The sequence below is a fragment of the Phasianus colchicus genome, chromosome 1 (assembly GCF_987193195.1).
Source record: "Phasianus colchicus chromosome 1, bPhaCol1.hap1.1, whole genome shotgun sequence".
NCBI lineage: Eukaryota > Metazoa > Chordata > Aves > Galliformes > Phasianidae > Phasianus > Phasianus colchicus.
The window spans coordinates 91,932,053-91,946,648 of record NC_143436.1 but is presented as its reverse complement, the minus strand read 5'-3'; the positions used below and the strand labels follow the sequence as shown (position 1 = coordinate 91,946,648).

Sequence of the window (14,596 nt, the reverse complement as noted above, 5' to 3'; positions counted from 1 at the left end):
CACACACACAAGGAACAATTTTTCAATATGATATAAAACAGTTAAATAATTATTTAATTATTAAGAGCAGCCAACAGAATACAAACTGAAAAACCCGTAGCCAAAAAAAGCAAAAACAAAAAACCCTACCCCTCTCACCATCTTCCAGATCAAAACAGTTTTCTGAATGCTTCAACAGCAATTGAACTGGTTGTTGGAAACATCCAAATAATTTTTGTCAGGACGGTATCTCTGATAAAAGCAGATTTTATTCACGATTGCAATGGTGGGCGTCCCACAAGCAGGAACGCACCTATGGACACAAGATGACAGTCTTTATACCCTGTTTTTCCCTTTACCCATCCCCCTCCAAGATGTCAGGCCTTCTGATGTCTCTTCAGGTGCTTCCTCGGGCATGCCATGTTTGATCTCGTGCAGGATATTCTTGCAGTATGCATGACAAAATATACATATATACACCTATATACAGAGCGTGCATTCCTGGGAAGGTTCGTCTAGATGATAAGAGATGTAAACCAGCAGATATCTTCCCCAAGTTAAGTAGAAAGACACCCAAATAGAATTATGACAGCGGAGATCATGAAATTAAAAAAATATATATTATCCAATTCTAATGCAGAAACAACATTTGATTCCAACACTGGTGACACTGGCAAGCTGGAACAGGAAATGAAATTGCATGTGATGGTAAAACGCCCAAAATATTAAATAAATATTTCCTAACTATTAACTTGAAGCTGGTTCATCCAAATCAATTTGCAAATGCTCACTTTTGCAGATTTAAGAACCTTTCAAATTAGAAGTTGATGGTAAGTGCACCCTAGAAGACTGATTCTCATTTAACATTCTGCAGCTATCCAGTCAGACCGATAAGAAGATTACACATTCAGCTGGAAGTGGGTGCACTGAAAGATGAGGTTTGTAATTGCAGTTTGGTATTAATCTGGTTATTTATTATTGCCCCAAAAACAGGATAAAGAAGAAGGAAAAAAAAAAAAAAAAAAAAGTATTACCACAACTATTTAAAACAATTTCGTATATTTTAGAATAATTTCAAATTAAGAAACTTCTTACTGTGATTCTCTGATTCTCAATCTTAAATAGAAAGTCCATAGAGCATTTTTTTCCTTTGTTTTCTTTAAACAAGAAAATACAAAAGATGTAACACAGTGAATATTATTTTGCCACCGCTTAAAAGTCATAGGCTTTTTTACTAATCTGACCATGCCAGGTCTCAGAAATTGTCTGGACTCTTCTTGGCCTGAGACATCTTTAGCCTGCTTAGCTCTGATAACAGATATCTTCCAGTCTCACTCAATTTCATTTCACTTTTGATTTGGTGTACAATGATAATAGGCAGTTATTTCAATGTGAACTCCTGAAGAAAATGAAATACTAAAGAATCTACCTGCTGTGCATCAACATTCTTGATGCATAGGAATATAGTTTTTAGAGTTTTTATTTTAAAAGAAAATAAAACATTTTCTGAAGTTTTTCACTGTTGAAAGGCTTCCCAATGCTTTTCTACAATTAGTGAACAGAGACAAATAATTTGCTTTAGGCTTTTCTTTGACTATTTCTATGATGATGAAATGGAAGATAGTTCTTCAGGATGATACGCTATCATTAGCTACTACAAGAGGAAAAAAAAAAACTTCTTATTGAAATAGGAAAACAGGTGATCAAACTCCAACTAAATTATTTCACAGCAGAGTATATACGCCACGACTTGAGATTAGGCCACAAGTCTCTTCTGATGCAGTTGGCAAAAAAACGCTGCCCATCATGGGTTCCCTTCTGCTTCCTACTTTCTCCTGTTCGTGTCACAGTGAATAAGACATGGCAAGAAAACCCTGAGTATAAGAACTGCCCCTTGGGCAACACATTTAGAAAGAGAAGTACAGATTTAGATGCTAAGATATGCCCTGTTAAATACCTCAGTTTTGCAAACTATCCAAGGTAAGATACAGACAAAAACACATTTCAAAAGAAATGCAAGCAGAAGTATACACTTTCATATAAAACATCATTTTTACCCACAGTTTTGACAAAAGAAGAACATAAGGGAAAAAAATAACAACAAACAACAACAAACAAAAACAAACCCTGAAAATATCAGACCACCTACAAGCAATCCAAACTCACATGGTTTATTTTTATAGAATCACAGAATCACAGTATTACTCAAGTTGGAAAAGACCTTAAAGATCATCAAGTCCAACCACAACCTAACCATACTCTAACAACCCTCCTCTAAATCATGTCCTTGAGCACCACATCAAGACGGTTTTGCGGCAAGACATCATCTGTACTGGTGTCACCACCACACTTTCAGCAGCACTGATCTGAAACATACACTCTGCCATCTGTGGGCCTGGCATCCATGTCAAGGAGCACATCTGGCACATTAGATGGTACAAAAGCAGATCAGTGCATATGCAGCAAGCCCAGCATGTCCCTGGTTTTCAAGATTCTCTTCTCAAAACAGGAAACTTGTGTCTGTGCAGTTGCCTTAATGCTCTTAACAGCAGATAAAAGTACAAAACAGCGTGGGTCACTTGTGGCAGATACATAGGAGTACTGCTTTTAGGCAACTAAATATTGAATCATGATAGCTCCTGTCCTTAGTATAGTGGTAATTAGTCTTAACAGATTACACAAAAAAGTCATGCTTCCTGGAGAAAGGCTTTCTAACTCCAAAGCTTCCCAAATCTCATGAGTTCAATTGTTTTATGTTTTTGCATTATCTGCAGAAAGGAAAAAGCCAGCTGTTTCCTTGCCTTGCTGGCTACTTCTGTGTTGATGCAGCCCAGGATACAGTTGGCCTTTCAGACTATAAGCACGCACTGCTTTCTGATGTTGAATTTCTCATCAACCAATCAAATACTTCAGTTCTACTCTCAATTCATTCTCCATTCAGCTGCTATTTATGCTTGTGATTGCCCCAACCCATACTCAGGACCTTGCAGTTGGCCTTGTTGAACTTTGTGAAGCTTATGAATAGCTTTGATACATCATGGGAGCATGGCACTTTTTAGTAAACAATGAGTACCAGAGAAAAAAATAATAAATAATAATAAAATAATTTGGTTGTGAGATAAGTCACATCACATATGAGAAGTTTTAGGACATCTACTGATACATTAGTGGAAGAGAAATCCTAAAACATTGAACAGCATACAGTTTGTTACTAGACATCTCAACTTCATCTAGAGCCAAACAGTATTGCCTAGATAAAAGTGATTTTCTTAGCAAATCCTTATACTCAGAGGACTTGACAGATTCACCAGAGCACAACATTATCACAGCAGGTAGGCATGCTATGCTGGGGAAAGAGGTGGCACCAGCTTGCTGAGTTGGCAGCCTGCAAGCAGAGTTGCAGAATTTCACCCATTGTCTATTTGGAGCAGCAGCAAGAGACGTAAGCCACAGTATCTCTTTTGTAGAGCAGATCTTTTGTAATGCACATCACCTTCACTTTCTGCATATTAATCCATCTTCACACAAATTCTTTAACTGCAAGGAAAGGTTGCAGAAGGAAAAAAAAAAAGACAAAACAAAAAGCTCAGTACAAAAGTACGAAGTCTACTTTAATGAATTCTTAGATCTAAAAACAGCCTGCAAGGTTTGCAAAACCTTGAAGTCCATAAGGTTTAAACCATTGATGAAATCAATTTGCTTAACATATGATTCACTGTTTAGCCAGCATCCTAATTAAACAGTAACTTCTTATTATTCCAGTAAGGAATAAAGCACAGTAGGTGATGTAAGGTCATCAGCCTATACTTGAATATGTTCCTTCCTAGCTTTTTAATTATGCTAATTTTTCAGAAGTCAACTGAGAGTGGATTAAAATGGATATAGGTTGAAAAATAAACATTTTTAAAGCGTGGTCAACAGCCAGTAAGACTTTAGACCAACACCACAGTACTATTTAAATTATTTATTTTTAAAAAGAAGGAAGAAAAATTTACTATCTATCTCCAAACTTTGTGGTTTTTTTCTTCCATCTCTGTGGCTTTGGATGATCTAAATCAAGGTAAATAGTTTAAATAACTCCAACTTCTTAAAATAAAAATCCTCCTTGCTACGGGTATTCTGTATAAAAAGGATGATTTCACAGCCATGGCAGCAACTATGGAATTGCAAAAGCAGTATTAGATTATTTCATTGGGTGGAATCATAGGCATCCAGACAGGTCTTGAATATCTCCATAGAAAGACGCTCCACCATCTCTGGGCAGCCTGTTCCAGTGCTCCAACACCCTTACTGTAGAAAAGTTCTGTAAAATTCATACACTTAATCCCTCCTACCTTCACAGGTTGAGTCTGGATTAATCTTAACTTAAAAAAAATGTCTTCACGTAGCAGAAAGGATTAGAATACTGAACTAAAAGTAAGTGAAATCGATTCAATTCTACAATTTTATTTGGATAGTTCTACCCATAATACTACATAAAGATTGAAGCAGACATCACTTTGCCCTACCTGGGCTTTATCTGTCAAGTTCACATTGCTTGAAGAGCAGAACAAAGCAAACCTAGAGTTACAAATACTATCCATCCCTAATTTTAGTTACCTCACAAAACTTTACTGATGGTAGATGATAATGCATAGGGTTCTTTTTTTTCCTTTATATTCTTGACAGATACTCAGAAAATTGTTAGCTCTAAGTCTACGTACAATTGGTAATCTCTAGTTTGTCTGACTCCTTTTCACCAGAATAGCCAAAAATCCCAGCATGAAACATTCCCTTGAACAAAAAGCACCATTCTTTAAAAACCTCTCCCCCACTCCTTAACTATGCATCTCCCAGTTATTCAAATAATTGGTATGAAATAGACTCCACGTTTTAGTATCATTAGTTGCATCAAGTATCTTTTCTCAGGTATGTTTTGTTGTTGTTTGCTGTAAATACACCGTGCTGCAACTCTGAAGACATGGAGACTATTAGCAGCTGAATCAGCAGCTCCCTGGATGACCTTGGCCACATCTCTTCATTTCTAGACTTTCTTTTCTGCACCAATTCCTCTTCAGTGAAATGAGAACACTACTTTCCTGTATAAAAACATACTCAGTACCACTGTAAAGTACTCTATCCCTTGTACATCATTGTGTCTTGACCTTCTAGTATTATGACAAAAACAAATGAATGTCTTTTGTTCACTGCTCCAGCTCCTGAGCAAGTGGTGTGACCCCTTCCTCTGAATATTTGATTTGAGGTGATTTTTCCCCTCTACTCATCTCTTCTGAGGCCTCATATGGAGTACTGCATCCAGGCCTGGGGCCCCCAATACAGGAAGGAGTGGGAGCTCTTAGAGTGGGTTCAGAGAAGGGCCACTAAGATGATCAGATGCCTGGAGCACCTCTCCTATGAGGAAAGGTTGAGGGAACTGGGATTGTTTAGAACTGGGAGAAGAGAAGGTTCCAGGGAGACCTTCCACTACTTGAAAGGGAGCACATTAACAGTAGGGAGAATGACTGTTTACGAGGCTGAATAGTGATAGGACAAGGGGGAATGGTTTTAAACTGAGACAGGGGAGGTTTAGATTAGATATTAGATATTTTCACACAGAGGGTGGTTATACACTGGAACAGGTTGCCCAAGGAGATTGTGGATGCCCCATCACTGGGGGCATTCAAGGCCAGGCTGGATGTGGCTCTGGGCAGCCTGGGCTGCTGGTTGGTGACCCTGCATATAGCAGGGGGGTTGAAATTAGATGATCACTGTGGTCTTTTTCAACCCAGGTCATTCTATGATTCTATGCCTTATGATTATTTCACTGCAGAGGCCAACACGTAGTCATGCAGGTAATTAAGTGTGGCTGCTCCACGCTCAGCCTCAGTCTTCTCTGCTGAGCTGCTGTCAGACCTTGCTAACAGTGTCACAAAAAGCAGGCTGAAAAGGAAAATTTACATACAAGCAACAAGTACACATTGTTTTTCACACATTCTTATTTACAGATCACAGAAGAACATTTGACATTGGAATTTACCTGAAAATATTTCACATCTATCTGAATACAGCAAAAATATTTCAGTACTTGGAAATGCATCAAGTAGAAACATCACTGATAAGATAACCCAGTAGCATTACAACTCATGTTTATTTGACCAGTACTGTACCAGTTTAAATGGAGAATTCTTCTCATCTCATTTTATTGCTTCTATGGTGCTACAGAACTGAGACGGTTCCAAATCACTGATATTTATGACTGCAAAGAATATATGGTTTGCTGTAGGAGAAGCCACCATTTTAACTTTGACAATACACTTGAAAAAAGAATGGCTAGAGATGAAGTACCTCTATTTTATGTTCTGCTTCTTGAATGAATGCCTCATCATTTTCTTTGCCAGAGATGTGAAAACTAAATTCTTTCTCAGACCAAATTCAGAATAAAATTTATGCTCAGCTGCATTTGAAATAAAAGCTATGTTACACAGGACTTAAAACAGGAGGGGCCATCTGTAGCTTTTCAAATTTTTTGTAAGTTTCTTTGAAATTCATAGAAAAGTCCTGAAAAGCAGCAACAGTGCAGCTCACATGAAATAAATGATAAGACACAGCACAATCATTACACAAAACTAGCAGCTATTGCTTTATTCCACAGTTTTGGCAAGAACTGCTTGGACCTCAGAAACACAATTTCTGCTGAAATTGAGTTTTCTGTCCCTCATATCTGATGTATAAGTGGGGGGGGAAAAAAAAAAAAAAAAAAGGAGAGAAAATCACAGCTTTCCTCAAGGCATCTTTGCCTTTCAGAGGGAGTGGGTTATATAGGGATCATCATTCTTGAAATCAATATAGCTTTTTGATAAATTCTTCACTGCATCCAGAATAGTTTAAATAGCATTCAAACAGGATATATTTGCAAACACAAGTCAGTTAAAGAATGCAGAATCTAGTAAAAAATAATTGTTTATATAAATTATTGCATAAAACAGGGATAGAATTAGGCATCATAAGCAGTTGCTAGTAAATATACAGAAATAAACTGCAAACACAGCAAATCTTGTTCATATCAGTCAAAAGCCTGTCTCAGAAAGACAAGAATTTATATGCTTAATTTTTAGATGTTAGACAATACACCTTATGCATTACATGATTTACTGTCTTCCATGGTTGAAATCATCCTTCTCACCTTTGTCCTGTCTTACCATACTCCCCTCTCCTCCTTTGATTTGTTCTTGTTTATTTACATAAGGGCAGAAGAAATAGGGAAGGCTAAGACAGATGCTTGATTCCCACTCACTAAAAAGCAGGAATGTAATTCATGCAAGAAGTTTTCTCCTTTTTTTCTTTTCTTTTCATTGCTCTTCTGCAAAGCACATTGCTCTATGAATGTGTACATGTGTACATGGAAAGCAATACAAATACATGTATATAGGGAGAAATGCACATAGATTTGCCTATACAGAAGCATTTTGGACTTGATCTCAAAGGTCTCTTACAACCTAGATAATTCTATGACAATATGATTTTCATGTAAAAGTGGAATAGACAATTAAGGGCAAAGTAATGAGTTAAAAGGGAGAAGAGAAAGAGAAGATGGTTAATATTGATATCAATATTAACTACTGCTAGAAATGCAGTTTCCGTATTAATTGTGAATAACTACTTTTGGTTTTCTTTTGTACATTGCCCTTACCTGTGCTGAAGCAATTCCTAAAGGAAGAGAAATAAAACAGCAGACTGGCTAAGGGTAGGAAGTGGGATGAACACGCATAAGAACTAATGAAGAACGAGGAACTAATCAGCTAAAACTCAGATTGAATAGGAATCACTCCTGACTACCAAATTAGGACCAAAAAGATTAGGAAACAACCCAGTGGGAAGAATTGCTTGAAATCCTCCTGTACATCTCCTGTTCTCATTCAAATACATCTGGCAATTAAAAGAGAAGAAGGAAAAAATCAAATGGGAGAAATAATACAGCTGTTACCAGAATCATATTTTGTAGCATTTCCCAAAATGGAATAAACTTGAAGAATTCTAAAATTTGTCTCCCTAAATCACCCTGACACAAATCACAAGGTTTTTTGTTTTTTGTTTTTTTTTCCCATTCTAGATAGTGGTTTTCAAAAAGCAAAGAATACAATTGAACAAAAAGGGAAACTGTCTTCTTCATATTGCTGCCAGGAAAGTAAATGTCATACATTGTCAAACTAGGTTCTACCTTGGTATTGCACTTGATCTCCAGAGATACCTGGCCCTTGCAACATCCATTGACTTTCAGAGTTTCAGAGAGAATCAAAAGCTCTCTCCTGTCACAGGAGATACTGTTTGTGTTTAGAGATGTTAAATGCTAAGCATATCAGATTCTAGAATTTGGTTCATCTTTCTTCTTACTGAACTTCAGAATCTTTAATACCAAACAATGAAATTGAAACAATCAGATTTAAGAAAACTTCACCAAGAGAGAAACATTTGCAAAAGCGCACTATGGAGTGCTAGTGTATATTTATGCTACAATCGGAGTCAGATGTTTTCATATCCCTCAAACTTCTTGCAAAAGCATTTATAATCAAGAAATTGTTCAGAATCTTATTAAGAAATGTTCCAAACCATAGCCCAAAAATTAAAATCCAAAAGCATGACACACACATGCTATCTCTTTCTGTTTGATTGCTGCTGTTATCTGCTGCTGAAGTGATCCAAGACTACCAGAAACCTAATGTTACAAGCTCCTGTGCACACATCTGTAATCACATTATTTAAATAGCAAACACAAGCAGTAAGATGGTTTCTTGCTATGACATTATATTTGCAGATAAAAATACAAGTGTTAATCTTGAGCTACTCAGAGTGCATCATTTAGATGTTAAGATAGGAGCAGGTTGATACTGATTTATAATGGGGTAGAGGATGTTAATAGGAGGGGGAAAAAAAGGAGAGTACTCAAGTACAGACTTTTCTGTGACTTCTTTCATGGACTTCAACAAGAGGAAATTGCAGGGGTTTTTTTGTTTTGTTTTGTTTTTTAAGCTGTGATTCCCAAATTTATTACAGTAGCTTTAAGGAATATATACTTTGTAATCCACAAAGTTTACATTGATCTATAGCTTTATTACAAATGCAAAATCATGTCATATTATGAAAAGTAACACTAAAAGAATCAGCAGCTCTAAGTTTTCCATGGTCTGTATATGATAAAGGAAAATAAAGGGAAATGAAGCGAGTCTAAACCTGAGCCACAACATTAGATCCACTCAGGTTGTGTGCAGGGAAAAAGGTGGAGAGAAATGACAACCAACCAAAAAAAAAAAATTGCAACTGGGTCAACATCCTCATCTTCAAGAAAAAAACAAAAACAAACAAAAAAAACCCTGCAGACTGAAGAAATTTAGTAAGATGTATATGCTGCAAAATTCTCCAAATGATTTGGGTAGACTGAAACGACTGAACTGTTAAAAACAAAGGTCAGTATAAAATAAGTTTTTATGCCCCCCCAAAACAGTTTATAATCTCAGAATTCAGACTTCAGTAAGTTGAAAGAAAAATCTATACCCTAAGACCTATTTTGTAGCACTTAAAATTCAGATGCACAATTTTTGCTAGCTCCGAGGTGACCCTGCCTCTATGTTCAGGCAGGGGGCATTGGACCTGAGAAACCCTACTCATTAACAGAGAGATTCTGAGTCATCTCCCAGAGGGAAATATAAGGCAGCTTATATCTTTCATCTTGCACCATCAGTGTATTCTAAGGGGAATGCATGCAGTTTCCTTAGGGCCAGTGAGAAATACCTTTACTCTCTGCACTGAATCTGAAAGAATATATACACACACACTATTCCTATGAACTATCACCTCTCTCATCTATTTTATTCTTTGAATGCTGCATTCTTTAACAGCAGCTCAAGCACATTTGAAATAAAATTATGCTTACTTGCTCTACAGCAAAAACAAATGTATTTGTGTTCAAACTGCATTTGCAGCTATTCCAGGGGGAATTAAAGAGCACTTCATAATGTAAGAGGAACATAAATCTTACCATGCTATTTAAGCATTAATTTGATCTCACATTGCATATACACCATATCTCCAAGCATGACACACTTCACGAAGAAAAAATAATAATAATCCACAGACAAAAAACTACAGCAAGTTGTATATGAGTGGTGCTTTAGAGCATAATTATCTGAAAGATAGAAACAATCACTGTAACTCATGCTCAGTGGATCCATCTCAGAAGAAGGGATGAAGGATGAAAATAGCTGCACTGTTTCCTCCTATTATGTTAGAAAACTCACCGAGTTTCCCCATGCACTTAATGGATACAGCCAATACAGCAGTGTCAGCAATCAGAGATGGTAAACTGGACAAAATGAGTGCTTTTAATGAAAAAGACTGACTCTTACATTCCTAGAAAAATATAGAAGTACTCTTCTATATGGAAATGTGATTGCTTGTTCATACTTTTTTGTTCTAGCCATCCACTGCCAAGCACAAACTACCAAGAAGAATATAAACAGAAACTCTACTTATTCCTTACATTGCAGCACAATGCCCCAGGTCACGATGGAGGTTGTACAGGTAGAAGCTGGTTGTCTGATCTCATTGATTGTGTCAATAAAATACCCTTGCTAGGATAATGGAGCATGCAGTAGGTGAAAGGCACATGTAAAATAATTGCATGAAGAGTCTATTTCTAATCAAAGCAACATCAGCTTGATGGTCGTGTAACCATATTTTTATGCCACACACTGATTACAGAAAAAAGTTCAAAGCCCTTAATCCATCAAAAGCAGCTAGGACACAAGGTTTTGCAGCCTGTTTTACATCTCCTAGCTGTGTGTGTGTGTGTGTACAGGTAGATATATGCATAGATATGCACAAAACCTTTTTATTTTATATTTTATTTTTTAAAGAAGCAAGATTTTTCTGGTTAGATACATGGCATTTAACTTCACACTACCTGCTTCTACTCTTCTCTATTTCTGCAAGGGAGGATTTTCCCAGTCTACTGGGAAGAAAAAAAGTGAAGCAGGAATAGGAGTGGATCAAAAGGGGAGAGGCTGAGCTTCCCTACCATTATTCCATTCTCATAGACAAATATTAATAAAAACACAACTGAGAAGTTAATCACTCATGTATCAGAAAACTGGTGAATTGTTTTTATTAAGCTACACATACAAAATTAGATATATTTTATGATGTTCACTATGAAGTCAGAAAGCTAGCTAGCTAGCTTCTAGTTTTGTCTAATAGCAAATACCTAGACATGGAGCAGAAACAGCATGTGAACATCATATACAGAAAAAATTTTGACAGCAACTGAACAGAGATCAACTAACTTTTGCTCTGAGATGTTTTGAATTTAATTACTTACTCTATGCAACTGTGTTTTATCCTCTTATACCAAAAGAAGAAGAAAAACACACCTGATTTTCCCTGACTTTTGTGAGATTGGATTGCACTGTAAAGACTGAGAAACTCTACTGGAGATGTGGTCAGATAGAATGACTGACATTTAAAATTCCATTAAGATGGTAAAACTATCATATAAACACTGATGAAACCTAAGGACATAAGGATGAAATTATTTTCATAATAGAGTTTAAAATAGAACGAGCAATTAAAAGCTGAAAAAGATATTCTGCTAAGTGTATAAACAAAAGGGAGAAAGACTGTTTGCGAGGTTGGAGAGTTATAGGACAAGGGGGAATGGTTTTAAACTGAAATGGGGAGGTTTATTAGATATTAGGAGGAAGTTTTTCCAACAGAGGGTGGTGACACACTGGAATAGGTTGCCCAAGGAGGTCGTGGATGCCCCATCCCTGGACGCATTCAAGGCCAGGCTGGATGTGGCTCTATGCAGCCTGATCTAGTAGTTGGGACTGTGGTCCTTTTCAACCCAGGCCATTCTATGATCCTGTGATCTAAGGCATGAGTCTAGTGCAGATTAAAGAGAAGATCCCAAGCTACCAGCTGGAACCAAGTTCAACTGTGAGACTTCACAGCAACATTCTCAATCGTTTGGGCCTTCCACAGATAATTGCTGACAGGTACATCATATCTCAGAGGGCTAACAAAGTATAATAAATTCAATAGTCTATTACTTATTCTATGTATCCTTGATTTGCAGAATTTATTTCCAAACAGACATGCTTGAGCTGTTCATTGGCAACACAAACACTTTGTTCTTTGTTGTGCTATGAGATGAATATTGCATATGCAATCTGAACCCAAATTGTTCAGATGAAAGCAATTTGGGAGCATGAGGAATGTAATGCAGGTTTTGCAGTGTTAAAAGCTCTAAACAGAATATATGCTACTGAAGCTTGGCACAGGGGAAAAGAAAAAAAAAGGTACTGAAAATTTGCAGCTAATGTCCACAACAGCATTAAATATTTGGTGAAGCACCTGGTAGCTTGCAAAGTGTGTTAATGCCTTTTACTACAGCAGAAGATACTAAAGAATGTGATGGATATCAGTTTCCTGCTTTCTAAAGCTGACTGGACATTTGAATATTACCTGCATCCTTATCTCCAACACAACAGCAAACTCAGTAGTTTGTCACCAGGAAAGCAAACAAAGGAAAGAGAGTTATTCAACTTAATGGATTGAATTGAGGCATTTCCAACAACGGAATTAAAAAACAAAATTAGACTAGAAATCGTAAGATAATTCCTATTTATGAGGACAAGGATATTCTGGTCTGAATTTCCAGAAGGGAAGAAAACCTAAATTAAATGTGAAACTTCATTCAACTGTAAACCAGCCAGCCAAACAAAAAATCCCATACAGGAACACTTCAGAGGCACATCAGGAGCACTAAGATTTTAGTATGCTATTGACCATTGACAGGGGCTTCAAGAACAGCTACCCATTAGGAAGCGCCAATGCTGTACCAAGTTCTGACAGAAGCACATTGCTGTCAGAGTGCAGACAGAACAGAGATCCTGAGAGAATCATGTCAGGGTTGCTTGTTTAGCTCATCTTAAAGAGCTCTACATGGCTTTCACATTGTGCAACAAAATACAGAAAAAAAGAGGTACTAGGTGCATGCATGCAGGCATGCTGTAGCATTTGGGTGTTCAAGAAACGGAATATTTTTAAGAGATGCAGAGAAGACGGTTTCCAGTGAGTTTCTGGAAATCTATGCCCACCCAGAAAGATGAAGGTTCCAAATTAAAGCAATCAGTTTCCAAATTTTATGATCTTTTTTAAGGAGAGAAAATTTTTTAGGAATTACCTCCAAGAGTGGCTCAAGGGGTCTATCCCCAGTATCCCCTATGAGATTTTCCTTTCTCCCCAGTAGTACACATGCATGCTTTTTTCTTACTCTTTGTGCTCTTACAGACATCCCATTGACTAACAGTAACCTAGAGTCACAGAATCACAGAATGGCCAGGGTTGGAAGAGACCTCAAGGATCACGAATCTCCAACCCCCCTGCCACGTGCAGGGCCACCAACCTCCACATTTAATACAAGACCAGGCTGCTCAAGGCCCCATCCAATCTGGCCTTGAACACCTCCAGGGATGGGGCATCCACAACCTCTCTGGGCAGCCTGTTCCAGCACCTCACCACTCTCACAGTAAAGAACTTCCCCCTGACATTCAACCTAAATCTTCCCTCCCTCAATTTAAAACCATTTCCCCTTGTCCTGCTGTGTCCTGCTGTTATCTACCCTTTCAAAGAGTTGATTCCCCTCCTGTTTGTAGGCTCTCTTTAGGTACTGAAAGTCTTTCTAGAAGGCAAGGAAGAAGTGGTTATTCATGGCATAGTATTCATCACTGCACTGCTGAGGCTTCCTTGCTTTCCTGAGGCTCTTTTTCAAATACTAAGTTTAAGGGATCTTCTCTTTGACATTCAAAGGTGCACCACACCACCTTGTCACATGGCCTGACAGCACTGTGTGTAAGCTATTACTCCAAAGTCGCTTTCAATTTTCTCTCACTCTAGTTCTATCACATTAATTCGTATTCATGAATTTATTTTGAAGCCAAATGCGTATTTCTTTCCACTTGTACACATACAATTTCATTTGCTCTCTCTGAGACCACTTAAATAGTAGATCTAAATCCTGTCTGAATTTTACCAGCTGTTGAGCAGTGACCTCAATTTCTGATTTTGTGGCATCAGCAAATTCAATTAGTTTATTTCCCACATTTAGGTCATTGATGCTGGCCAGAAATGAAAGAGGTCAAAGCACTGACCTCCGCAGAACTTTCACTGCCATCCACATGCCTGCTCTGTTTTTCTATTGTTTAATTGGATTTCACTCATTTTTATCTGCTATCTCTAATGTCTGAACTTCCTGTGCTTTCAACAGCATCCTGCCAACTAGAACTGTCTCTTCTTTTCTGAGCTGCCAAGAACCTCATTTTGAGAAAATCAAAATTATCCCTGCCCATATCTGCTCGACTCTAAAACAAGAGGAAAAAATCAAACAAAGCAGCACAGATGGAGCAGCATCTTATTACTGAGTCACTGTAAGGTGTGGGTACAAGAAAAAAAAAAAAAAAAAATCTATTCAAAAAAGAAAAGCTTGTTGCAATTAGTTACATTCAGTGGTGTCTCTTCTCCTTTAAAGGACTACTTCTACACTCTGCTGCAGTTTACAAAGTGTTACCATGACACTAATTTGTCA

General features: G+C 37.4%; 1 long non-coding RNA gene across 2 annotated transcripts in view; it reads right to left on the bottom strand.

The window, feature by feature from the left end:
- Positions 1 to 3,246: 3,246 nt before the first annotated feature.
- LOC149919850 (uncharacterized) overlaps positions 3,247 to 14,596 on the bottom strand; it is a 49,355-nt gene continuing 38,005 nt past the window's right edge. For both annotated transcript variants that reach the window (XR_016463719.1, XR_016463720.1), the window contains exon 3: positions 3,247 to 3,516. This is a non-coding gene — a long non-coding RNA (uncharacterized LOC149919850). The remainder of the gene's footprint in view (positions 3,517 to 14,596) is intronic.